Source organism: Oncorhynchus nerka, linkage group LG9b (assembly GCF_034236695.1).
Source record: "Oncorhynchus nerka isolate Pitt River linkage group LG9b, Oner_Uvic_2.0, whole genome shotgun sequence".
Lineage (NCBI taxonomy): Eukaryota > Metazoa > Chordata > Actinopteri > Salmoniformes > Salmonidae > Oncorhynchus > Oncorhynchus nerka.
The window spans coordinates 20,404,369-20,431,336 of NC_088424.1; the positions used below are offsets into that span (position 1 = coordinate 20,404,369).

Consider the following 26,968-nt stretch of genomic DNA (forward strand, 5'->3'; position numbering starts at 1 on the left):
CTGTTAGACAGGTAACTCTCAATCCCCAATATAGCAATGGATGTAAAGCTATAACTTATATGTTTTTCCAGCAGCAGATTATGATTTATAATGTCAAAAGCTGCTCTGAATTCTAACAAACATCTCCCACAATATTTTTACTATCAATTTCTCTCAGCTAATTATCAGTCAAGTGACGTACATGTTGAATGCCCTTCCCTATAAGCGTGCTGAAAATCTGTTAATTTGTTTACCGTGAAATAGCACTGTATCTGGTCAAACACTATTTTTTCCAAAAGTTTACTAAGAGTTGGTTACAGGCTTATTGGTCGGCTATTTGAGCTAGTAAAGGGTGCTTTGCTATATTTGGGTAGAGGAATGACTTTTGCTTCCTCCAGGCCTGAGGGCACACACTTTCCTGTAGTCTTAGATTGAAGAAATGGCAAATAGGAGTGTCAATATCGTCTGCTATCATCCTCAGTAATTTTCCGTTCAATTTGTCAGACCCAGGTGGCTTGTCATTGTTGCTAGACAACAATATTTGTTCACCTCTTCCACACTCAGTTCACGGAATTTAAAATGACATCGCTTGTCTTTCATAATTTGGTTAGTTATGCATGGATGTGTAGGTTCCAAATTAGTTGTTGGCATGTCCTGCCTAAGTTTACTAACCCTGCCAATGAGGACCATCTGATTCAATGATTGATTGAGCCGAGTTTGCCTTTTTGCCCAACATTTCATGTAAGGTGTTCCAATTTTACTATACTTTTTTAAAAGTCATTTATCTTTGTTTCATAGTACAGTTTCTTTGTCAATGTACAGTATGTTTGCCAATCGGCTGTGCAGCCATACTCATTTTCCATGAATTTTGCCTCATCCCTCAACCATAAAATTGTTAAATTCCTCATGAATCCACACTGATTTAACAGTTTTTACAATAATTTTCTTAACTTCTTATGGCTGCAGGGGCAGTATTGAGTAGCTTGGATGAATAAGGTGCCCAGAGTAAACAGCCTTTTCCTCAGTCCCAGTTGCTAATATATGCATATTATTAGTACATTTGGATAGAACACACTCTGAAGTTTCAAAAACTGTTTGAATGATGTCTGTGAGTATAACAGAACTCATATGGCAGGCAAACACCTGAGAAAAAATCCAAACAGTAGGAAATCTGAGGTTTGTCGTTTTTGAACTCAGCCCTATCGAATACACAGTGGGATATTGGTTATGTTGCACTTCCTAGGGCTTTCACTAGTCAACCGTCTTTAGAAACTTGAATGAGGCTTCTACTGTGATGTGGGGCCAGATGAGAGCTCTTTGAGTCAGTGGTCTGTCAGAGAGCCAGGTCCTGATCATGCGCATTTCACATGAGAGCGACCTGCGTTCCATGGCTTTTCTACAGACAACGGAATTCTCTGGTTGGAACGTTATTCAAGATTTATGATGAAAACATCCTAAAGATTGATTCTATACTTAGTTTGAAATGTTTCTACGACCTGTAATATATCTTTTTGAACTTTTTGTCCGACGTTCAGCTGGACCTGCACGGGCGTTTGGATTTGTGTACTAAACGCCCTAACAAAAGTAGCTACTTGGACATAAATAATGGACGTTATCGAACAAATCAAACATTTATTGTGGAACGAGGATTCCTGGGATTGCATTCTGATGAAGATCATCAAAGGTAAGGGAATATTTATAATGTTATTTCTGATTTCTGTTGACTCCAACATTGCAGATAAAAAAAAAAATTCTGAGCGCCGTTCTCAGATTATTGCATGGTTTGCTTTTTCCGTAAAGTTTTTGGGAAATCTGACACAGCGGTTGCATTAAGGAGAGGTATATCTATAATTCTATGTGTAACAGTTTTATTTTCATCAACATTTATGATGAGTTTTTCTCTAAAATTGATGTGGCTATGCAAAATCACTGGATGTTTTTGGAACTAGTGAACGTACGCGCCAATGTAAACTCAGATTTTTGTATATAAATATGAACTTTATCAAACAAAACATACATGTATTGTGTAACATGATGTCCTATGAGTGTCATCTGATGAAGATCATCAAAGGTTAGTGATTCATTTTATCTCTATTTGTGCTTTTTGTGACTCCTATTTTTGGCTGAAAAAATGGCTGTGTTTTTCTGTGGCTTGGTGGTGACCTAACATAATCGTTTGTGGTGCTTTCACTCTAAAGCCTATTTGAAATTAGACACTGTGGTGGGATTAACAACAGATTACCTTTAAAACGGTATAAAATGTATGTTTGAGGAATTTTAATTATGAGATTTCTGTTGTTTTGAATTTGGCGCCCTGTACTTTCACTGGCTGTTGTCATATCGATCTCGTTAATGGGATTGCAGCCCTAAGAATTAATCAATGTATTCTTATTAGTAACTGGAATGAGCAATTTCATAAATGGTTCAAATGGAGTGACAGACCAACAACTATTCATTACATCTTCAACATAGGAATCACAAAACGTTTTGTATCACCTCTTATGCACTATATTAGGTCCAGCCTTTGAAACTTTGGTTTTCCTAGATATGGCTACTATATTATGATTTCTACATCGATTTGGATACTGCTTTAAAGCAGATTTCTGCAGCATTGGTAAAGATGTGATAAATACATGTGAATGATTTCATTCTTGACTGATAACCTGAACCAAGTTGTGGTCACTGGTTACAGTTTTAAGCTTTTTCTTTAGTGGGCAGCTTGATGAATGCCAGCCAATATTTAGGTCACCCAGAAAATATACATCGCTGTTGATATCACATACCTTAACAAGCATTTCACACGTTATCCTTACACTTACTGTTAGCACTCGGTGGTCTATAGCAGCTTCCCACAAGATTGGGCTTTAGGTGTGGCAGGTGAACCTGTATTACTTCAACAGTATTTGACAGGAAATCCTCTCTAAGCTTCACAGGAATATGACCCTGAACATAAATGGCACCACCTCTTCCTCTTCTGAAGATGATGAAACCATGTATTGCTACCACTGTATCATCAACGGTATTATCTTATGCTTCCAGTTGAAGCTCGCATCCGCTACAAGACCATGGTGCTTGCCTACGGAGCTGTGAGGGGAACGGCACCTCAGTACCTCCAGGCTCTGATCAGGCCCTACACCCAAACAAGGGCACTGCGTTCATCCACCTCTGGCCTGCTCGCCTCCCTACCACTGAGGAAGTACAGTTCCCGCGCAGCCCAGTCAAAACTGTTCGCTGCTCTGGCACCCCAATGGTGGAACAAACTCCCTCACGACGCCAGGACAGCGGAGTCAATCACCACCTTCCGGAGACACCTGAAACCCCACCTCTTTCAGGAATACCTAGGATAGGATAAAGTAATCCTTCTCACCCCCCCCCTTAAAAGATTTAGATGCACTATTGTAAAGTGGCTGTTCCACTGGATGTCTTAAGGTGAACGCACCAATTTGTAAGTCGCTCTGGATAAGACCGTCTGCTAAATGACTTAAATGTAAATGTAAATGTAATGTAAAAAATCTAAGTGAGTTTCAGAGATACTCAGTATATGAAAGTTATCGATTTCATGAACCTTGTTTCTTAGGCTACATATGTTAATGTGGGCTATTTTCTGGGATTATTTATTGTTTTTATTGCTTTACTGGGAGGCTTATCAGAGGTAGACATGACAGTGATATTTATGTTTGAGGCATCACTACAGACCCTGGTTCAATTACAGGCTGTATCACAACTGGCTGTGCTTGGGAGTACCATAGGGCGGTGCACAACTGGCCCAGCGTTGTCTGGCTTAGGGTTTGGCCGGGGTAGGCCGTCATTGTAAATAATAATTTGTTCTTAACAGACTTGCCTAATTAAATAAAGGTTCAATTAAAAAAATGCTGTTTTACGAGATGTTATGAATGCAGCATTAGACCAAGGCTCTACCTCTTCAAGAAAGTGTGGCTATGTCTGATGCCACCAACTGGATTATAGATTATTGTAGATGGTAAATAGAATTTTCCTGTTAGACCTTGTTATGATATTCAGAAAGTATCAGAATTGTCCAACTAAGTGGTAAGACCTTAGTGGTGAAAGGGTAAGCTTCAACTTCGTGACACTTCAACCACAACCTTTAAAAAGTTCACAACCATCATCATTCCACTGATATATCCCTCATGGGGCTTTAATCAATTTCTTGTCAGTCAGGTAGAAGCATCAATGAGTGTTTGTTCACCTCTGTGTCTAGTTATTTGGTTATGATTGCCTGCTGAAACATGAATTCACATCTCTGTTACAGAATATTTTCTTGAAGGCAGGGGTCCTGCTGCCTGCTGACAGCTCAGGTTGCACTTAGTTCTTCAGATGTATCATGCGTTTGCCCAGGCACACTCCTGCCTCCCCTCCCCTTGTCAATGTGTGCTGAGCTGGGAGAATCATAGTGAGATGGCCACAAGCAGTGTCTGGAACGCCCACTAGGGGCTGCACTAGTAGAGGAACAGCACAGAGAGATCAATACAGCACAATGAGAGAAAGCAAGGCGAGAGAGAGACACAGGCAGAGAAAGAGAGCAAGAGCGAGAAGTAGACATTGCCCAGCTTCCCCACTGCAGCCGTGAGAGGCAGAGAGAAAGGAGAGCTCACAACTGAGCAGCCGTAGTAACAACGGGGCTGACAGATTGATACTTGGCTGAGAGATCGATATAGTCGCCAAAAGACACTGGGAGAGTGAGAAAGAAACCTCTTGGAGATCAGTGTAGAGTGAGCGAAAGGGACCTGCACCAGAGGGAAGATAGAGATAAACCCGAGGCAAATTTAAATTGTTCATCTGGCTGATTTCTCTAACTGGGTAAGTTATACTGCATGTTTAAATTATGGTGAAATGTATGGCAGGTGTAGCTCCTTTCCTGGTGGGGGTTTGGTTGAGGGTGGCAAGGTAACAAAATAATAGGGGGCTTTATATCAATAAAAACATAACGATGAGAGCAGATGGGCCACAACAATATAAGGCTAATGACCCCCAAGCAGGGACTAAACAGTGGACAAAATCAGGAAACTAAAACACTCTGTTTTTAGACTTAGATCAAGCACTAGAGCAATTTCACATCTTAAATTCAATGATATTGATTAAATTTCACAGGCTATTATTCAAACAATAAAACATTTGTTTTTCTGAAATCCAAAAGAACCTGCACATCACAAAAAAATCTTTATTGTTCATTAAACCTTTTTTTTAAAACCTAGTTTGCTGCTCTGTACCTAGTTAACCTATACTATATGGAAATATTTTTATAAAAACAATTGATCTATTCTCTATTATTACAAAACCTTATCTAACAATGTTCAATTGATCACTTATGTGTAACATCTATTGAGTACTCTAGATGTATAGCTTTTATCTGTGTGCCGTGGATACAATATGAGACATACTCATAACTAAGTTAATGCCAACCAAAGTTGTATGTCTCATTTGTGTTTCTAAGCTGTTTTGGGGGAACACCATGAGCATAATATCACTACGTGTCTCTAATTATTACAAGTATTTCGTTTTTAGTATTCCCTTTATTATAGTGTCACACATGTCACACTTATTCCAAATTACGCTGGATTCTGAGGCTTCTGAATGGATCACTTAGCAAGAAAAGCAGGGATTGTCATTTACAGATGTAGGATCTTAATTTGATCCGCCTATTGCAGAAAAACGTGTAGTGTATTTTTAGGTTTAAAAAGGCTTCTCAAGTTTGTAATTTCCACTTTTTGTTTCAGACTTGATTTTCCCTTACAAAAAATGTATCAACCCCTACAAAAATATTCATTAATTTATCATCCACATAATAATTCACATATCCTGTTGCTGCAGGATTATTTTCCTGCTCTAGCAAACTGGCTCAAAATAAGATGCTATATGTCAAATATTTACATGATTTTTCTTCAGAAAATATCAAAGGAACTCAATGTTTCATCTGCTGTTTACATGTGTGAAAAGTTTTAGTGCCTCATGTCAAAAACTCCTGTCTTTTAAATTCTGTTTAACACCAGATCTGTTAACCACCTAGTCACTGAGTCTGGATCACATTGTTGTCTGAACCTAAATCACTGCTATCATTGTATTTTTGTTTATTTCCCCCATTCAAATCTTAGCCAAGTTTTATTGCTGTTTAATAAAAAAAAAATACTGTGTACACATCCAAATATTTTGTCATGCTGTGATAGTCAGATCAGGATGTCATGGTGTATCTCGATCTCCAGAAATAATATGTTTTCCTCATGCTGTTCTTTAAAAAATATATACACGGCTATATATCTGCTGTTCCACTCGACAGCATCACCCATCGAAGGTTATTATCATAGATTTCAGGTGTCTAATTTGTCGAAGTCAGCTGAGCATATTCTCCAAGAGGCAGAGAGTTGGGGGTTTGATGTTAGATATTGTATTGATATTATAATCTAGTGAGGGGGTGTCCTAGGACCTACCCTATCAGATGATTTACAGTGTACAGAAATCTCACACCAATGCAAAATACCTCTGTTGGTGCTTTCACTGTTGTGACTGTGAGATATAATTTGGTACATTTTAGGCACCACCTCTGTGTGGTGCCCGAGAGAGTCTGCAGGTATAGAGTAATCTTTCTCTGTTGAGAGATATAATTTGGTTATTTTAGGCACTACCTTCGTGCTGTGTACGAATTGGATGTAGACTGGCTGTTAGTCTGTAGGTAGAAAGTAATCAGTCTTCAGATTCATCATACCTTACAGCCTCTCAATTCCCTTCTCCCCTGTGGCCCTGCGTCATTAGCCTGAGCCATGCTTTCAAAGGTTTTCCAAAGTCTCAAAATTTCACCCACGGTTACATCTAGCTTGCTAACCATACAGTGTTCAATGAATGTGAATATGTGTAAAATGGCTGGAAAATCACAAGGCATAATATGTCTGTGCCATATGTTAAGAGAATTGATAGAAAAACATAGTCACCAATTCCTTGTGGACTTTTCTTTCTTTCGTGAATCATACTTAGAAATAGACTCATTCATTAGGTTCGGTAACAAATATTCACATCATGCTCGTTCTCTTTTCCCCGTCAGCTTATTATACTACTCTAGAGCTCAGGACCGTTTCTTTTTGCACTCTATGTGAATAATTAATATTTACCGGAGTGCCAATGGGTAGCCAAACAACACGATTATGTTAGTCTATGTGGTAATTAAAAATGTACATAATATTTCAATCCTGGGGATTTAGTTCTCTGTTGCGCCCAGCAGTGATCGTGTTAGGGAAGTTTCCCCCATTACTCCTCATTATTCAGCATTCAAATGGAGATATTTCAATCATTTGCATCATCAATCAGATAACATATTCAAACAAACAGAGCTGCCAAAACATACCAATAGCCAGATCCACCAACATCTGTATCATTGTGTTCGTATTAGGCTCCTGTAACAAATAGACTGACATTGTGATTAACAGCTTTTTGAACAACAGTGCAACTGAGGACTGATAGTCTCTGGTTCCATCTATCATGAAATCCCATATTAAGACTTAAAAAAATAAAATAAAAATTCTAAAACTTAAAATCAAAGGTCATTAGTTAATGACAGTGGATGCATGCAATGCACAATGATGATACAGCATAGAGATGCTATGTGGATGCCCTGGGGTATACACCTTCCACACACAGTCTTGGTCATTCCGTTGTGGTCATCATGTTCCATTCTGTCATATTCTCAATCTGTTTGATAAATGGTCTATAGACCCTGCACTGATTCGTCTTAACCCCTCGCTGAGAAAGCCACACAAGCATTTCCATTTCAGAATATCCGAGTAGAGAAAACAGAAAACACAGAAACGGAAACACACAGACTCAGGCTGATGCAAATCTTCCTACCTACACAGCCCTCTGTTTCCCTGGCGAGAGATAGAGTTAGAGCCCTTTTGAAATGTACAATGTCACTTATTATCATGCAGCTGTGGTAGCATGGCTTTCTCTCCTCGCCAGTGGGGGGAGTTAAAGTGCATTGGCTTGTAGCGGTAGCCAGGCTTCTGGCCTGTGGAGAAAAGCTCTGGAGACCGTCCTCCGGCGCAACAACGCACTAGTGTTGAATTTAGACCATGACCGTCTTCATTAATGCGTTTATGATGAATATATGAATTATGCAGCTCTTATCAACGCTGTTTCTGTTTGGCTGGTTGCATACTGTAGGAACGTTCTGGGTGTGTGTGTGTGTGTCCTCTATTCGAAAAGTCTGCATGCTTATTGAGCACAGAAACAATACCAGACTCAGATAAATGTTAAGTGACAGTGGGAGAGCAACAAGTCAGCAGTTTGGTGGTCGGAAGTCTGATCGGGCAAGATAGATTCTGACTGCCCACAGTTTGCTTTGAATAGCAGTGCTGAGCAGAGAAAATCTGCAATCGATGGAGGGCTAAGAAAGTCCACTTATATACTACTCACTGACAAAGAACATTTGTCTTATCAGCTCTGTTTGATCATGCCTGAGCTAACCGGGCGATTGATTATGCCATAAACCCGGAGGAAATGGGGAGAAAAAAACATCATAAATCAAATATGATTTACAGTAGCTGGACAGAAGCTTTTGATTAGCTTTAATGCTCCTCAGATTCACAGTGTATTACTGCTTGTGTAGATAGAAAGCCCAGAGAACACTAGAACGGAACAGCAATCAAAGGTTAGGAGGGATGATGATGAAGACCATCCATTTTCAGCTAAAAACTATTTGAAAGATAGGCCCACATCCGTTTTTCTTCTTTTTGCTATTTTGTTAGAAAACTTCTAAGATCAGACGATAGAAAGTATCATATTTAGACCTATACTCTTTATATTTGTTGAAGCATTTTTTACATTTTGATCTTCACACCATTCATGGGATTAGGTCATCAGCCCCAGTTTGGCATCATCTCTGTGTAGCCTACAATATGATGCTTCAAATAAATCATTTTGAGGAGAAGATACAGTATCTCTTTTACAAGCATTTGTCTAAGCAATTTCATTTTTATCCACCGTTCCTCCTCCAAACGTAAGGGAACGAGGAGGGCCATGCTAATGACTTCTCATTAGTGGGATGGGAGATTGAAACTGGATTTCTTCCATTATCCACAGCGTCCATTATGCTGGTGTTATACTTTCTTCCTTCTTGATCCCTGGTCTGTTCTGGGAGATCACCTGCAAACGTTTACAACTCTTAGCTATACTTCTTCTCTGAATCAAACCTGTTTTTAAATACCAAGTGTGAAGAGCAACAGAGCAACAGAAACAGGATGTTTGCTGTAGACCTCTGGTCCATGCAGCATCTCCAAGGAGGAGGCAAGCTTAAAGTTCAGTCTCGGCACTCCCCAGCATGCAATGCAGGATGTTCTTAGATGCAAAGATATCTACCCAAGAGATACCTTAGCTGAAGGGTAAATATGTTTGGGGTGTTTAGATTCTCTTTCTCTTCTTATCTGTATTGCAGTATCAGATGTTGCTTCCTAATAGCGTGTAGACAGATACCCAGCATGGAAGCACAGCTGTATCACTTCATTGCTTATCTAAATCTATATGTGCTTTAGGCCTATATAATGTGGAAACCAATCAGGATTGCACTGCCACTGACCCTCCCAAGTTAATTGATATGTGATTAAGGACTAAAGTAACTATTTGTTCCAGCAATTAGAGAGGAGGGTGTCATTAACCTAATATGTTCTTATAGGTCACACATTTCCCATTCTAAGCACATTGACGCACACAGTCACACATGCACGCATGTACGCACGCACACACATACACACAAACAAACAACAATTGTTCCATTTATTGCACTCGCCATGGTACAAAAGTATGCAGGGCACTTAAATATGCTTGCATAATTTGAGTTGTTTCTATTTTTAGCCCCAAAAAGCTAAAATAGACGTATCCTAATGAATCAGATGTAGAGGAATAAGCAATTAGCAGAATACACCAGGGTACACTGTCTTTGTTGTCTGCAGTATTTTGTTACATACTTATTTTGGAAATGTGTTTTATTTCAGCTAGTGGCTGTCATTTACCCTTTGAAACCGCCTCTGTGTGCTATATTCTTAGTTTGCTTACACTAGTGAATCCTGTCAGGGGGCTTTCATTGTCGATGTCAAATCCTTATTGCCAAAGGACACTGTGTACAACAAATGTCCATGTGGTTCACTGTGCCTGCATCAGAATGGACAATGACAAGCCAATGGGGAATAGAGTTATCACTGTCCCGTGGGCAGTATTCATGTTTCTACTGTCTACAGTGTTGTTTCTTCTGTGTCTACAGTGTTGTTTCTACTGTGTCTACACTATTGTTTCTACTGTGTCTACACAGGTGTTTCTACTGTGTCTACAGTGTTGTTTCTACAGTTTCTACTGTGTCTACAGTGTTGTTTCTACGGTTTCTACTGTGTCTACAGTGTTGTTTCTACAGTTTCTACTGTGTCTACAGTGTTGTTTCTACAGTTTCTACTGTGTCTACAGTGTTGTTTCTACGGTTTCTACTGTGTCTACAGTATTGTTTCTACAGTTTCTACTGTGTCTACAGTGTTGTTTCTACAGTTTCTACTGTCTACACTGTTGTTTATACAGTTTCTACTGTGTCTACAGTGTTGTTTCTACGGTTTCTACGGTGTCTACAGTGTTGTTTCTACGGTTTCTACTGTGTCTACAGTGTTGTTTCTACAGTTTCTACTGTGTCTACAGTGTTGTTTCTACGGTTTCTACTGTGTCTACAGTGTTGTTTCTACAGTTTCTACTGTGTCTACAGTGTTGTTTCTACAGTTTCTACTGTGTCTACAGTGTTGTTTCTACAGTTTCTACTGTGTCTACAGTGTTGTTTCTACAGTTTCTACTGTGTCTACAGTGTTGTTTCTACAGTTTATACTGTGTCTACAGTGTTGTTTCTACAGTTTATACTGTGTCTACAGTGTTGTTTCTACAGTTTATACTGTGTCTACAGTGTTGTTTCTACAGTTTCTACTGTGTCTACAGTGTTGTTTCTACAGTTTCTACTGTGTCTACAGTGTTGTTTCTACAGTTTATACTGTGTCTACAGTGTTGTTTCTACAGTTTATACTGTGTCTACAGTGTTGTTTCTACAGTTTATACTGTGTCTACAGTAGACTACTGGAACAATTAAAAGCTGCTGTATTAATAATTTTGGGCTTCAGCAGCATCAGAATGGCTTGATACAAAGGGCTTCCTGATGGCTCCTGGGCAGTGGTAGTAATTACAGCTGTGGCGCTGATTAAATTTAACCAGTAATTAAACAAACATCATTGAGAGCCCAACAATTACACTTTTCTCTTGGCTGCCTCACTCCCATCATCCTGCCTTTATGCCTGCCTGACTTTCTGGCTTTCCAGCCCCCCTGCAGCTGTTGGCCAGTTAGATCATTTTAATTCCAGTTAGACAGTGGTCAGACACATTGATATTCCGTGCTTTGTTGACAACCTTTTCCTTCCTCTTGCTAGTTGAGACACGGATCAAAAAAGCAAACCTCATCTAAGAGGATAGATGAGGTTTGCTTGTGTTGGTGGTCTTTCAGTCGCTAGTTCTCCCCATCTGTGCAGGCAGATGGAGGACCGCTCTCACATAGCTATGTCTGCTGCCAACTCCTCTCCATCCTGCTCTATAGTTTAAAGGAAAGGAAGACTACTTCTCAGCATCACAGCTTCACCAGTATCTGTGTTTTGAGAGCCTGGCCATTATCTATCAACCCTGTTTGTTTCACTTGCTCGGTCAGTGGTGTGGTGATTGTTCTGCTGAGGATGGTGAAAATTGATGTGCACTCATCAAAAAAGAGAGCTTCTGAGGCTGAAGCTTTAACATTGAGATACAAACAAATGTTGGTTGGCATAATATTTGAATAGATGGTAGTTGTGGAGGGATGCCAATGCTTGCTTAAAAACTTGAAAAGTGTTTAACGTGGGTATTCAGAGCTGGAGAGGGGAAATCCATATTTTTGTTCTCTTGGTGACCACGGGTGAAAATACAGTTGGCTTTATTGTCTGAAAACACATTCCGTGTTGCATGATATTCAATACTTCTTGCTGAAAGCCGTAGGTTTTTGTAGAAAACCTGCAGCAGTAATGACTGAGGTATTCTAGATAACTGACCTTTGACTAGTTTGTCTAGAATAACTGTCTACTGAACAACATACATTTATTTTGTATTCCGTTGCTTCCCCAACTTCAAACTGGCTAAATGAACTTAAAAAGCATATCATACTGAAGTGGTTCTTATGATCTATGAAATCTAACAAATAAACCTCACAGTAGTTTGTTACTGTAAATGTGAGCAAGGACATCCTCTCCTACACCATAACAGAGAACATGCTGTTGTACTTCTCTATAAAGCAGATTCAAAGGCTGGATGTGGTTTAATAAGTCACACCTCCCACTTGCAGTCTGATCATCAGCATTTAAAAGCAGTCACACCTCCTCAAGTCAGTCTGCATTCATATTTCTCATTACATGAGCCAGTCCACCCCAGAGAGATCACACAATGAGCTATTCTTCGCCTCAGCCCAGCATTCAGTCAGTGGTGCATTGCAAAGGGCTTTCATAGAGGAGAGGAGGACATTGGGACTGGCATGGAGCTTTGTTCCAATTAAGCTATTTGGACAAATGTCAGACCAGCCTCAGAGAAAGAGAACATCTTTCACAGATCCAGTAAGACCAGCTTCAGTGTATAGAAGATTTAGCCAAAGATTTGACATAGATGTTGAATATATGGATTAAGTTAAACATTTATTTTGTGAAGTCCTTGGGAGCTAGTGAAATAAAATAGCATTTCCACTGATTTCACTCAATATCCGCTTGACCTCAATGTGCATTGACTTTGTAGACTGAAGCGAGACAGTTAGGGCCCAGAAAAAAACCTACGACCTTTACAATATTTCCTTAGACATCATGACACACACCAGGCATTTAAACGCCCCAACTTCTCAAATCCTCCCCCACGGAAAGCACTGGGTTGTTCTCAATTAGTGCCTCTTTATGCCTTGAGGTAGCACAGCTCAAAGAACATGATGCAGGCCTGATTAAGTAGTTTTGTTGTTGAATAATTGACCAAGCAGTTCCCTCAAATTTAGACATATTAATCAATGAGGTACAAATGATGTTTTAATTTATGGGTGATTGTTCATATGATGGGTAGGCATACTTATTATTTGTGGAATAGGCTTATGGAATTATTGAAAGTGTTGGTAACCAGACATTGAAATCAGCATGCTGAAAAAGAGAAGTCTGTCTATGGCGATAAGACAGCAACCATTTCAGAGTAGGCTGCAATTCTCTTCTCACTAGCTTGGGATGTCTTAAAATGAGGATCCCTTTGAAGTGTGATAATTCTAATTGGAATTGGCATAGCGAATGAAAAATAAAAGCATGCTAAGACATCTAAAACAAAACTGTTGTATGGGAAGAAAAATATATATTAAACAATAAGACAAGAAAAGTTAATTGGCTATTTTCTTTTCCAATTATCAGCATGAGCAGTGTAAAAAATACATCGAAACAATAGCTGGTCTATACTATTTGTTTAATATTGCATATTGCATGGTGCTGCATGCAATACTCACTATGTTTCCCTACCATAATCGCTCTAGCCAGCAATACTAACCATGTCCAACTGCTTGTCCATTAATCGGTGAATGTTCCAGAGAGGATGTGGAAGCAAGGAGCCATGAAACGAATTAGATAAATGTTTTCGGAGAATATTTAAAAAGGAATGCATGAACCTTATTGAGGCATTCATGCTTGAAATTGGGTAAAATCACATATTGGGAGGTACATGTAAGATCCCATTCGCTCCTATTGTTAATGCTGGAACATTTACCTTTGTCCTCTCTTGTAAGACATGTATGAGGAAGAGTCTGGGTCTGCATCCCAAATGGCATCACATTCCCTACAGTATGTAATGCACTACTGCTGACCAGGGCCCATGGAGCTCTGGACAAAGTAGTGCACTATATAGGGAATAGGATGCCATTTGGAACTTAACCTGGGATGACAACCCCCCCCCCCCCCCCCCCCGCTGCATTCTAAAGCTCTTCAAAGGTCAGTGATTTTCACATCCTGTCTATAATTTTCAATATACCTGTATGTCAGAGCAATAATATAATATAGAATCCTATTGGAGTGAGGAGACAATAGTGTAAGAATATAATGGGATGGGAGGAAAATAGCTTTAGTGTTTCTATCTACTCCCTCCCCTCACAGCAGGATGGCTATGTGGTGTAGCAGTGCTTTAGAGGGACTGTACATCTCATGTACCTGTCTGTTGGGTTTCTCTTGTAAATATGGCATAAAGATATACAGTGGGGCAAAAAAATATTTAGTCAGCCACCAATTGTGCAAGTTCTCCCACTTAAAAAGATGAGAGAGGCCTGTAATTTTCATCATAGGTACACTTCAACTATGACAGACAAAATGAGAAGAAAAAAAAATCCAGAAAATCACATTGTAGGATTTTTAATGAATATATTTGCAAGTTATGGTGGAAAATAAGTATTTGGTCAATAACAAAAGTTTATCTCAATACTTTGTTATATACCCTTTGTTGGCAATGATAGAGGTCAAACGTTTTCTGTAAGTCTTCACAAGGTTTTCACACACTGTTACTGGTATTTTGGCCCATTCCTCCATGCAGATCTCCTCTAGAGCAGTGATGTTTTGGGGCTGTTGCTGGGCAACACTGACTTTCAACTCCCTCCAAAGATTTTCTATGGGGTTGAGATCTGGAGACTGGCTAGGCCACTTCAGGACCTTGAGATGCTTCTTACGAAGCCACTCCTTCACTGCCCGGGCGGTGTGTTTGGGATCATTGTCATGCTGAAAGACCCAGCCACGTTTCATCTTCAATGCCCTTGCTGATGGAATGAGGTTTTCACTCAAAATCTCACAAAATCTCAAATCTTACATGGCCCCATTCATTCTTTCCTTTGGCCCCTTTCCCCTTTCCTCTGGACATGTACTGGCTTAAGCAGGGGGACACATCTGGCACTGCAGGATTTGAGTCCCTGGCGGTGTAGTGTGTTACTGATGGTAGGCTTTGTTACTTTGGTCCCAGCTCTCTGCAGGTCATTCACTAGGTCCCCCCGTGTGGTTCTGGGATTTTTGCTCACCGTTCTTGTGATCATGTTGAACCCACGGGGTGAGATCTTGCATGGAGTCCCAGATCGAGGGACATTATCAGTGGTCCTGTATGTCTTCCATTTCCTAATAATTGCTCCCACAGTTGATTTCTTCAAACCAAGCTGCTTACCTATTGCAGATTCAGTCTTCCCAGCCTGGTGCAGGTCTACAATTTTTCTTCTGGTGTCCTTTCACAGCTCTTTGGCCTTGGCCATAGTGGAGTTTGGAGTGTGACTGTTTGAGGTTGTGGACAGGTGTCTTTTATACTGATAACAAGTTCAAACATGTGCCATTAATACAGGTAACGAGTGGAGGACAGAGGATCCTCTTAAAGAAGAAATTAGAGGTCTGTGAGAGCCAGAAATCTTGCTTGTTTGTAGGTAACCAAATACTTATTTTCCACCATAATTTGCAAATAAATTCATTAAAAATCCGACAATGTGATTTTCTGGATTTTTTTCCTCATTTGTCTGCCATAGTTGAAGTGTACCTATGATGATAATTACAGGCCTCTCTCATCTTTTTAAGTGGAAGAACTTGCACAAATGGTGGCTGACTAAATACTTTTTTGCCCCACTGTATATCAAACATATATTTCACACCTTAATATTTTATCTTTATACTTTTTATTAATTTAGAATTGTCTACAGGCCATATAACTCCCTTTATCGTTCTGTCCTCACGAGATTGCCCTTTTAATCTGGATGGTGACACGTTGTGTCAACTTACGCGCTTTGAAATAATTCAATGTGACAATTTAACAGTGTCAACTCAAAATGATAGTAGCGCAGCATACCCATGGCGCAATTTATCCAGAGGAATTGTAACAATAGATGACTGGAATTTGCCAGTAATTCCCGGGTTAGCTCTTTTTAGTTGGAGTAAGAGATGTAAGAGACTTAACCCAGCATGTTAATGAAATGTTGTCACTACATTGTTATTACACAGGTAACTAAGCAACTTCATGTAAAATATTTTAAACACAATACCTGCATGAAAATAGGTGTAATATTAATCAATAATATTGATGTGTTATTGTGTTCCAGATAACACTATTGTCTCAGACAGTGATCAAGTAAAAGCTCAGAACGCACCTCAACGAAGTGAAGCAGCACTCATCACAGTACCATAATTATCATTTTACAGAAGCTCTTATCCAAAGCAAGTGACTTGCTCAAGGGCACATCAACAGATTTTCACATAGTCAGCTCGGGATCCAAACCAGCAACCTTTCGGTTACTGACCCAACCTCCTAATCACTAGGCTACTTGCTGCCCTAATAACACATAATTCCTACACTTCATCACAACCATGACTTAATGCAATTTCTATTAGCATTTTTCAAGTCTTGATAGGCGTAGATACAAGTCTATCTTCAAATCACTGCATTTGTCGCAGCTCTCACACATCCAAAATGTTTAACATCACAAGTTTAACAGAAATCCGTGTCCACTTTGAATACTAATTCCCTTGTTCTTTTGTGTGAGGCTGCTGTTAGTCACAGCCTGTTTGACACCACCGCTCCTCTCGCTGACCGGCTGGACCTACAAGTGCCAAGAGTCAGTCGCTCTTCCAGACTGAGGCGTGCCTTAACATCCCGGTGCCCTGGGCTGACAACACAAGCCAATCCATGTTTTTGTCCACCTTGGCCGAGACTAGGTGCTCCCATTTATCCCTTTGTGTTGTTAATACTCTACCAACTAAGCAGGATGTTTTTTGAACACTTACACTGCTCTAGTTTCTAGTTACTTCATTAATTTTGGGGCCACTGACTGCTCCAGCACAAAGTTGGCCCATGCCAGGCATATTGAAAAAAATAAAAAATAAGTCCTTGTTCACTGTGCCATATCTGTCAAATACTGTATGTATGTGCCAGTATGGTGGATGGGGGTGTTAGCATCCCCATGCTAATACCAGTGCTCTACTTCTCCTCTAGCTCAGAGGTGTTTCCAAAGCATGGACTGATTTGACAGGGATCAATAAGTACCTCTGGCAGCTGGGATAAAAGACAACACCAGTGTGCAACACAGAATGTGACTGTTTAGCCGATGATTAACCAGGTCTAAATATTAGGCATATAAAGAGATAGGATCTGTATATCCCCATAGTGGTCAGTCAATTCCCCAGAGGATAATTAAGATTGGAAAATATGTCTATGTTTTAGGTCACTGCGATGGAACACAGACAGTAGACTGTTGATGGGCCAAGAGGTAGTGGTGTTACTTGCAGCCGCTGTGAAGGGTCGTTAAGGTTTTATCAGTTACTCTCTGGTCTCACTGTGACAAGATAAGTGATTGTCCAAGAATCCCCTGTTTAGAGTGACACCAGATGCTGAGCTGAGGTAGTGAATGAGTGCCTGCGTGCGGTCGCAACTGTCTCTACAATAAAAGCTTCCCTGTTTCATTCAACATTTTCAATGCCGCATTCACAATAGTCAAATGCATTGTCATGTTCAAGCACTTGACAAGTGCCATTAACAGTTCAAATTCAACCATATTGCGAGAAAGGTTCATGCATATCGTATACATTGCATCCCTATGGTTATAAAAACCTTCAGTGCATCTGTCACTGGAAGGGGAGAGAGGTATGATTAAGTACTGAAACAACCTGAGTGTCTTGACCACTCAGCCCCTCCCCTGGCAGAAAGCAGGTGGCGGAATGGATTAGTATTCAGTGCAACACAACATGCTCTGCCTTTTGGGAATAGAAATGTGCTCCTATACTCCCGTGGAGTACGTTATAAGGCTCGTCAGCATGTAGCCTGTAGCTTGCCTCCCCTGTTTGGGGAAAAGGATGACTTATCATTTTCTGATTGTTTTTATTAAGGGCTACATAAACAGCACTCTGAGGCCAAGACATTTATGGTAATGAAGTGAATTTTACATCAAAAGTTTAAAGACTTTGCAGTTACAAGCACACAGTAAGTGACCGACCAATGGAGAAAAGCCCTCATAAAACGTTTTTGGGGTGTGATTATGAATGGCAACTACATTCACTAGGTTTTGCATAAAAATTAAGAATCGAGAAAACCAGAAATAATGATATGATAAATTAGAATGGAACGTGAATTAATTGAAGAAATATGCATTGTCTCTTTGAAATCCATTAAACCATTGTATTCATTTATTAATGACGTCCATCTCATTTAATCCACCATGTCATTTAAATGAAGTCCAATTTCACATCCTAAATCCCTTACAATGCCTCTAAGTGCATTTCTTGCGCTGTAGCTAGTTGGCATTTAAACATTTCTGGCATGAATTAATACCATAATGACATTTGTACAGAATTGCAAGATTATGAATGTGTTGAATAATACCATTTTAGACCCTGTGCAAATCGTAAAATGTAGCCTACATTTGTATGGGATTTAATTGGTAGTTGCTGTCACTGGGTAATCAAAACAGAACAAAAATATCAAACTTTTTTTCATTAGCTGGGACATCAGTAGATTATTGGGGCTGAAAAGTGACAGTCAGAAACAAAGCTATAGATATTGAAACTTGTTTAAGTAGTTGCCATTTCTGCCTGGATGTTTTGACTTTGTGACTCCCCCCACTCCCACCCCATGTCAATGTGGTTGCCATGGGAACCGGTCAGGCCGAGATGAAGGGCACATGGGGTGGAGAGGGCCTCTCGAGGCTGCTGGACTCACCGGCTGTGACTCCAGCTCTGTAAATTAAATGTGGTCAACATTGTTCACACTGGTGTGTGGTGGACACACAACACACTCAGCCATGGCTTTGAATTCGAATGTGGGGGATAGCCAGAACTCCTGCTGTTGTACCCTTGAGCAAGGCAATGAACCTATGAACCTGTGGTGGTCCCTCAGAAAGAATACTTCATCCAGTAATATAACCTCAACCTGCATTTGAATGAGTCTGCGGTATGGTGCAGCCAAATCATGTAGCAAATCATACACTGCCAAGTGATCTGTCCAATTGGCTGGTTCATAGGGCCTGGGGCAGCTGCACTAATTGAGTGGCGAGCATTTTGCTGGCTATGGAACAGTACAGTGGCCTTATGGAGCCTGGGCCCAGATCATATCACCTGCTCTAGTACCAGGTCTGTGGTCAGTGGAGTGTTGACTGGGCATTGTATAGACTGGGTTCAGACCATGTAACCTGCTCTAGTACCAGGTCTGGGGTCAGTGGAGTGTTACTTGGCCATTATGTAGGCTGGGCCCAGACCTTTAGAAGAGGGCTAACACACCCACACTACCCTGCTTATCCTGTTTGTGCTGTTGGGTGTTACAGACCCAAAATCAATAGACATTACCATCTGCTCTGGTAACAGGTATGGGGTCAATGTAGCTTTACCTGGGCTGGCTACAAGAGTAGCGCTAGAGCCAGAGAGCACAGGGCTTTTTAGCCTCTGTTAGGGCCAACCACCATAATTCAGTATGGGCAAAAAGCACCAAGTGTATCATGTTATATAGATACATCTTACCTTGTGGTTCAGCTGTTTCCTTGGTCAGCCACTGAGAAATTGTGACCACCCACGTAAATGTGTGAAGTGGTGGGCTGGCTACATGGCCACTTTGCAGCAGCGGCCTGCCATAACGGAGGTTGACACCAATAGAAATAATGAATGTCCTCCATTTGGATTCTGCTGTGTCGGTTTATGACTTTTCGGTAGATGATGTCAGGGCTCTTAATGATAAATGGTGGCACTCAAAGTATATTTCTGCTCAACAGGTAAATCATTCCACCTGAGGTACCCTATTTTCTGGGCTGCCTGGGGATTCAATCTGGCGGTGTGCTGCTGTGATTTGACAGGCTAAGGATTGATCTGATTTTAGGAAATGGCTATTGTCTAGCCAACATTAAAATGAAGCATCTTTTAAAGGCTTTAACGCTACCATACTGAATTCTCTTTACTTCAGGATGTCCATGTTGCAGTGTGGGTCTCTAACTATTAATGTTTTATGTTTTTTTTAAATGAGTTTACCAACATAAGTTTGAGACTGTCGGAAGCCCTGAAGCCTAAAAGAAAACAATAAAAGTACTCTTGGAATTATCTCGTCCGAATTATTAATAAAGATGAACTAGTCAGCGGCCACACCCCCGTGAGCCCAGGCATCACATTAGGCGTCATAGAACCACCCCTTCACACCAGACTAGAAAACATGCAGCTGACTCTTCATGTGAAATTGTTTAAACTACAACTATGCCAAAGAGATCCACGGTAAGCCCGGACGTCTCTAATGGTTAAGAAGTCAGAGAACGCCAGGACAAAGTCCCCACGTTGGAATGGCTACAATTCTATAGATCATTAGACCATACAGCATAGTTTTGGCTACACGGCTGGAAATGGTTAAACTCTGAGACTATCGATCACTTCAGAATAAGAGCAAATTCTAGACTACACAAATTACTGGTCTGCAGCTAGAAATTACGTAAGTTTAGAACGAGAATACCGACAACCGCTGAAGCAGCTATTCTACGAGAACATTTCCAAATGGTGCTCTGAAGTATCCATTCTAACATTCTAACATTCTAACATTCTAACTCTGATAAACTCTACAGGATGATTGAGTGTTTTCAACGGAGAGACAACAATGACATCCAGGCGTAAATATGTACATTGCAATTTCTTTCAGAATGAGCGGCCGTTCATGCATTTCAACTAATATAATTATAGACTGTGTGTAGTGAATCCATTTTGTCTTTCCCGCTCTTTCTCAGTCCCCACCCCTTTCCTTTGCCTACCAAGCCATCATATCGGGCTTAGCCCACTAAGGACTTTTCTATCATTGTTAGGAACCAATATCTACTGTTCGAAAATCCACACTCTCATTTAGGTGGTTAATATCACAATACATCTTTTCACAAATAGTTTCATGTTTAATCACATACGTTTTCCAATATTTAGATGTAAACCTGACAGCTGGGAAATGTACACTTTAACCTCTTGAGTGTAGGGGGCAGTATTTTGATGTTTGGATGAAAAACTTACCCAAATGAAACTGCCTGCCAGAATCTAGAATATGCATATAATTGTCAGATTAGGATAGAAAACACTAAAGTTTCCAAAACTGTCAAAATATTGTCTGTGAGTATAACAGAACTGATATTGCAGCCAAAAACCTGAGGAAAATCCAACCAGGAAGTGTTGTTTTTCCTGAAAGCTCTCTGTTCCATAGCCTGCCTTCACTCCATTTAAAGGGATATCAACCAGATTCATTTTCCTATGGCTTCCCCATGGTGTGAACAGTCTTTAGACATAGTTTCAGGCTTCTATTTTGAAAAATTAGCGAGAAAGATCACATCGCATCATTGTATGGCTGGGTGCCAGCAGCGTTTTTGCATGCACAACAGCTTGGAGCAGACATTTCTCTCTCTCTCCTATTGAAGAAGCTACAGTCCCGGTTGAAATATTATCTATTATATATTGTAAAACCAACCTGAGGATGGATTATAAAAAACGTTTGACATGTTTCTACGAACATTACAGATACTATTTGGAATTTTTGTCTGAGATGTCATGACCGCTCGAGCCTGTGGATTTCTGAACATAACGCGCCAACCAAATGGATGTATTTTGGATATAAAAAATAATCTTTATGGAACAAAAGGAACATTTATTGTGTAACTGGGAGTCCCGTGAGTGCAAACATCCAAAGATCATCAGAGGTAAGCGATTCATTTTATTGCTTTTCTGACTTTCGTGACCAATCTACTTGGCTGCTAGCTGTTTGTAATATTTTGTCTACTGAGAGAGAGATGTTCTTACATAAACGCTTGGTATGCTTTCGCCGAAAAGCTTTATTGAAATCTGACGCACCAGGTGGATTAACAACAAGCTACGCTTTGTTTTGCTATATTGCACTTGTTATTTCATGAAAATTAAATATTTTTAGTAATTTAATTTGAATTTGGCGCTCAGAAATTCAGCCGATGTTGACGAAAATGATCCCGCTAACAGGATGGTTGCCTCAAGAAGTTAATGTGTGTTTCCTGTCCTTCGTGAGATCATCAAATGAAACACACTCGTCATAACTGTCCCCTAAGTGTCCACGGACCATTCCCACATTCTCAAAAGTGGAAATATAGTTGATTATATATTTATTACTATGATCCTTCCCCCAGGGCACGTCATGACAAAGTGTTAAACAAATCAACATATATTGTAGATTTTAGATTATTCAAATTAGCCACCATTTGCCTTGATGACATGATTATTTTCCAACAGTTTTGAAGGAGGTCCTACATATGCTGACCACTTGTGGGCTGCTTTTCCTTCACTTTGCGGTCCAACTCATCCCAAACCATCTCAATTGGGTTGAAGTCGGGTGATGGTGGAGGCCAGGGGCCTCATTTATAAAACTGTGAGCAGGATTCACGTCAAAAGGTGGCGTACGGACGAAACACAGAAAATATTTATGCACAAAAATATTGTGATTTATAACACAGTGCGCACGCACGTCCCATGCCGGTTTCCCTTTATAAATCACAATCAACTCAGAATTTGGCGCACGTGAGCGAGCGTCTTGTCCCACCCTATTAACGACCATAGTTGCCAATATATAGTCAGTGAAACGCCCCTAATTAATATTCATCCATACTGACTGCAGGGGAGGTTGAAGCAAGAAAAAAATATTGTTTGGTGGACACAGTGTGTCAAAAAAGGCGTTGGAGTGGCAGCATGTGCCAGACGCTGTGAATGCTGCTGCTTCAGAAGGTCGGACCCTCTCAGAAATAAAAAAGAAGTGGGCCAACATAAGTGGAGACCAAAAGGCGCATAGCCTGACACAGACAAAGTGTTTGTGACATGGGCGGGGGAAAGGGGACACCGGAGCTCAACCCCCAAGATGAGCGACTTGCCAGTATTATAGGGGAATCCCTCCTGAGTGGAGTAGTGACGGAGGTGGAGAGGAACACGTACATGCAAGACACACTGGATGATCCAGGTATGTAATTAGTATTCCCTCGTTTGAAAGAAGTAAACCAAATGCATTCAAGTTGTGTTTAAACATTTATTTACACAAACAATTGTGACATGTTCTATTGTTTTTAGTCGCTGCATGTTCCTGCGGGGTCGGTGGTGCTGCAGCTGAGCAGGAGCTGACTGCGCCCAGTCCCAGTGTCTCCACTGCATCTCGTGCGTCACAACTCTCCAGCGGCCTTGGCCTCACAAATGCAGTCCAGCAAATGCAAAGAGACACCATCAACACTATTTTACGAGGTTGCCAAGGAGTTGAAGTGGGACAGGCATGGCTTGGTTTCTGCGGGTGCTTCTCTGTAAAGCTGGGCCCACTACATCACATAGATAAAAAAAACAGCTCTTGGTAATCGGAACCGGCTCATAAGCAACTCATCATCATTGGCCAGTAAATCTTGCTGGTCTCTGAAAATGTGCTTTCTCCGAATTCTTCCATTCTCCAAATCTTCCAACAGTGCCAAAGCAGCTATTGTGAGTCATTACGCATTTTAATTGAATGCCTTTTAATACCCACCCATTTTGAATGTCAAAGCCACCCAATTGCGTAACACCTTCAGGTGTGGTAATTACCCTGATTGTAACTGACAATGACAGTGCCATTATCACATTGATAGTTCTGCGCAACGAACATGTGATAACAATACATGAAACTGTACACTCGTGTATAATTTGTCCTACTGTTGACCTTATTATTTATGAGAATACATTTCATAACATGCATGTATTGATTAATCATTACAGATTCAATTAAATATGATTCCCAATTAAACTGTGCAACATATTTGAGGGGTTCTTTTGCAAAAACAGATATCTCCATTTGTATTTATTATCCTAAATCGTGTTTTTGTGTGTTTGTTTTGTGTGCACTCCAGGGAACTCTTCATATATAATACGTGAGAGGTAATATTTGGATTTATTTTACACAATGGTATCACTTTCAAAGCGTTTCTCGAGTTCCATCCTTCTGCTATCGGAGTGCACATTCTCCCATCAAGTTTGTTTTATAAATCCCAAAGTTTGCTTAGAATGTGGCGTACGCCTTCTTTTGTGACTACGCAACGTTTATAAATGAGAACCCAGGTCATCTGATGCAACACTCCATCACTCTTCTTCTTGGCAAATAGCCCTTACACAGCCTGGAGGTGTGTTGGGTCATTGTCCTGTTGAAAAACAAATGATAGTCCCATTAAGCGCAAACCAGATGGGATGGCGTATCGCTTCGGAATGCTGTGGTAGCCATGCTGGTTACGTGTGCCTTGAATTCTAAATAAATCAATGACAGTGTCACCAACAAAGCACCCCCACACCATCACACCACCTCCTCCATACTTCACGGTGGGAACCATACATGAGGAGATCATCTGTTCACCTGCTCTGCATCTCACAAAGACACGGCGGTTAGAACAAAAACAATCTGACTTGGACTCATCAGACCAAAGGACAGATTTTCTAATGTCCATTGCTTGTGTTTCTTGGCAAAGGACGTCTCTTCTTCTTATTGGTGTCCTTTAGTAGTGGTTTCTTTGCAGCAATTCGACCATAAAGGCCTAATTCACACAGTCTCCTCTGAACAGTTGATGATGAGATGTGTCTGTTACTTGAACTCTGTGAAGCATATATTTGGGCTGCAATCTGAGGTGCAGTTATCTCTAATGAACCTATCCTCTGCAGCAGAGGTAACTCTGGGTCTTCCTTTCCTGTGGCGGTCCTCTTGAGAGCCAGTTTCATCATAGTGCTTGATGGTCTTTGTGACTGCGATTGAAGAATCTTAAGGATGGCCAGCCTTTTCTCTTTGCTTATTTGAGCAGTTCTTGCCATAATATGGACTTGGTCTCTTACCAAATATAGCTAACTTCTGTATACCACATCTACCTTGTCACAACACAACTGACAGGTTCAAATGCATTAAGAAGGGAAGCAATTGCCCAAATTAACTTTTAACAAGGCACACCTGTTAATTGAAATGCCTTCCAGGTGACTACCTCGTGAAGCTGATTGAGAGAATGCCAAGAGTGTGTAAAGCTGTCATCAAGGCAAAGGGTGGCTACTTTGAAAAATCTTGATATGTTTAACACTTGTTTGGTTACTACATGATTCTATATGTGTTATTTAATAGTTTTGTTGTCTTCACTATTATTCTAAACTTTTGACTGGTACTGTATATACAGTGGGGTCCAAAATTATTTATACCTTTGATAACGATGAGCAATAATTAAATAAATAGTTCAAATTCTGTATGCTCCTAAAAATTGGTAAATTATATGATTTTATATTAATACAATTGCTCAGAGAAAGAATTTTGTTTAGCAAATATAAATATTTTTTTCTCAAAAAGGTAGGGATCAATATTATTGACACCCCTTAAGATATTCCCATATTCCTAGCACGCAATGACTACATCAAGCTTTTGACTCTACAAACCTGTTAGATTTGCATGGGCAGTTCGTTTTGGTTGTGTTTAAGACTATTTTGTGAAATGAATGGTAAATAATATATTGTGTGCTTTTTGAGTCACTTAATAAGAACAGAATATGTTTCTAGACACTTCTACATTGATGTGGATTTGTATTTTCACATACACCGGATAGGTGCAGTAAAATGTGTTGTTTTACAAGATCAGCCATAGTAGTACAGCACCCATGGATCAAACTAGGGTTAAGTGTCTTGCTCAAGGGCACATCAGCAGACTTTCCACCTTGTTGGCTCATGGATTCAAACTAGAAACCTATTGTTTACTCGTCCAAAGCTCTAACTGATAAGCTACCTACCACACGTTACTGCTGCCAGAGTGAGAATGTTACAGAGGGTCAAATATTATACCCCCAAGACATCCTATCCTCCACTGCTATTGGTAATAGTGAATCGTCCAACTCCAACACCATCATTACTAAGTCGTTAGACTCCAACACCATCATTAAGTTTGCCGATGACACGGCGGTGGTAGGCCTGATTATCGACGACAATGAGACAGCTTATAAGGAGGAGGTCAGAGACCTGGCAGTGTGGTGCCAGGACAACAACCTCTCGTTCAACGTCAGCAAGACAAAGGAGCTGATCGTGGACTACAGGAAACGGCGGGCCGAGCACAACCCCATTCACATAGACAGGGATGTAGTGGAGCGGGTCGAGAGCTTCAAGTTCCTATGTGTCCACATTAGTGGTGGTCAGTGCCGTTTAACATGAGGGAGGACGATTTGTTTTCCATGAGCATGGCCTTATTTCTATTACAGCATATTGGTTGACTCTCATTCATATTTCATTCATCCAGTTCAATGTAACAGCGATAGGTTTAGGCTACTATATGATACTCACATTTTCCCTGTCATTAGTCCAACATTTGAAAACGAGAGTTTCTATTGTACAAATGCAGGTATGTTTATCCCCATTTTATTCCGCTTGCTTCCGTTTAAGAAACGTTTCTCAACAGGAATGAATACACCTCTGATCATGCATAAACACAGTTCACTTTCATAGCAGCCACGTTGTATTCCTTCACACATCTATGCGCTCACCTTCTCTCACTTTGCCCCTTCGCTTGTGGACTTCCATGCAGAACACATCAGCTGTATGTGACCAGGCGAAAAAACCTTTCCAAGCCAAACTGCTACACACAGTTGTCACCATATAAGCTAAAGTAACGTCAAAGTCAGCACAGGAAGAGTTCCAGTCTTGTGTTGGAAAGTCATAGCCAGCTAGCCAATATAGCACCCCTTTGTTTAAGCAGGGTATTTCAGTAGGCTAAACTAGCTAGCAGCATTTACTAGCTATGTAAGTGAATCTGAAAGTGAAAAAAATGACACTCTCTCTCTATTTCTCTCTTGCTTCTCCTTTATTTTGGAAGAAATGAATTTGTTCAAAACTGTTCAACTACTGTCTTTCTCTCTCTTTGAGTTTACTACCCACCGCATTTTATGCACTGCAGTGCTAGCTAG

At 40.4% G+C, this 26,968-nt stretch overlaps 1 protein-coding gene across 1 annotated transcript in view; it reads left to right on the forward strand.

The window, feature by feature from the left end:
- The first annotated feature begins 4,503 nt into the window (after nt 1-4,503).
- LOC115114412 (tenascin-R-like) overlaps nt 4,504-26,968 on the forward strand; it is a 122,095-nt gene continuing 99,630 nt past the window's right edge. The window contains 1 exon segment of the mRNA XM_029642620.2: nt 4,504-4,797. The gene's annotated coding sequence lies outside the window, so the exon portion shown is untranslated.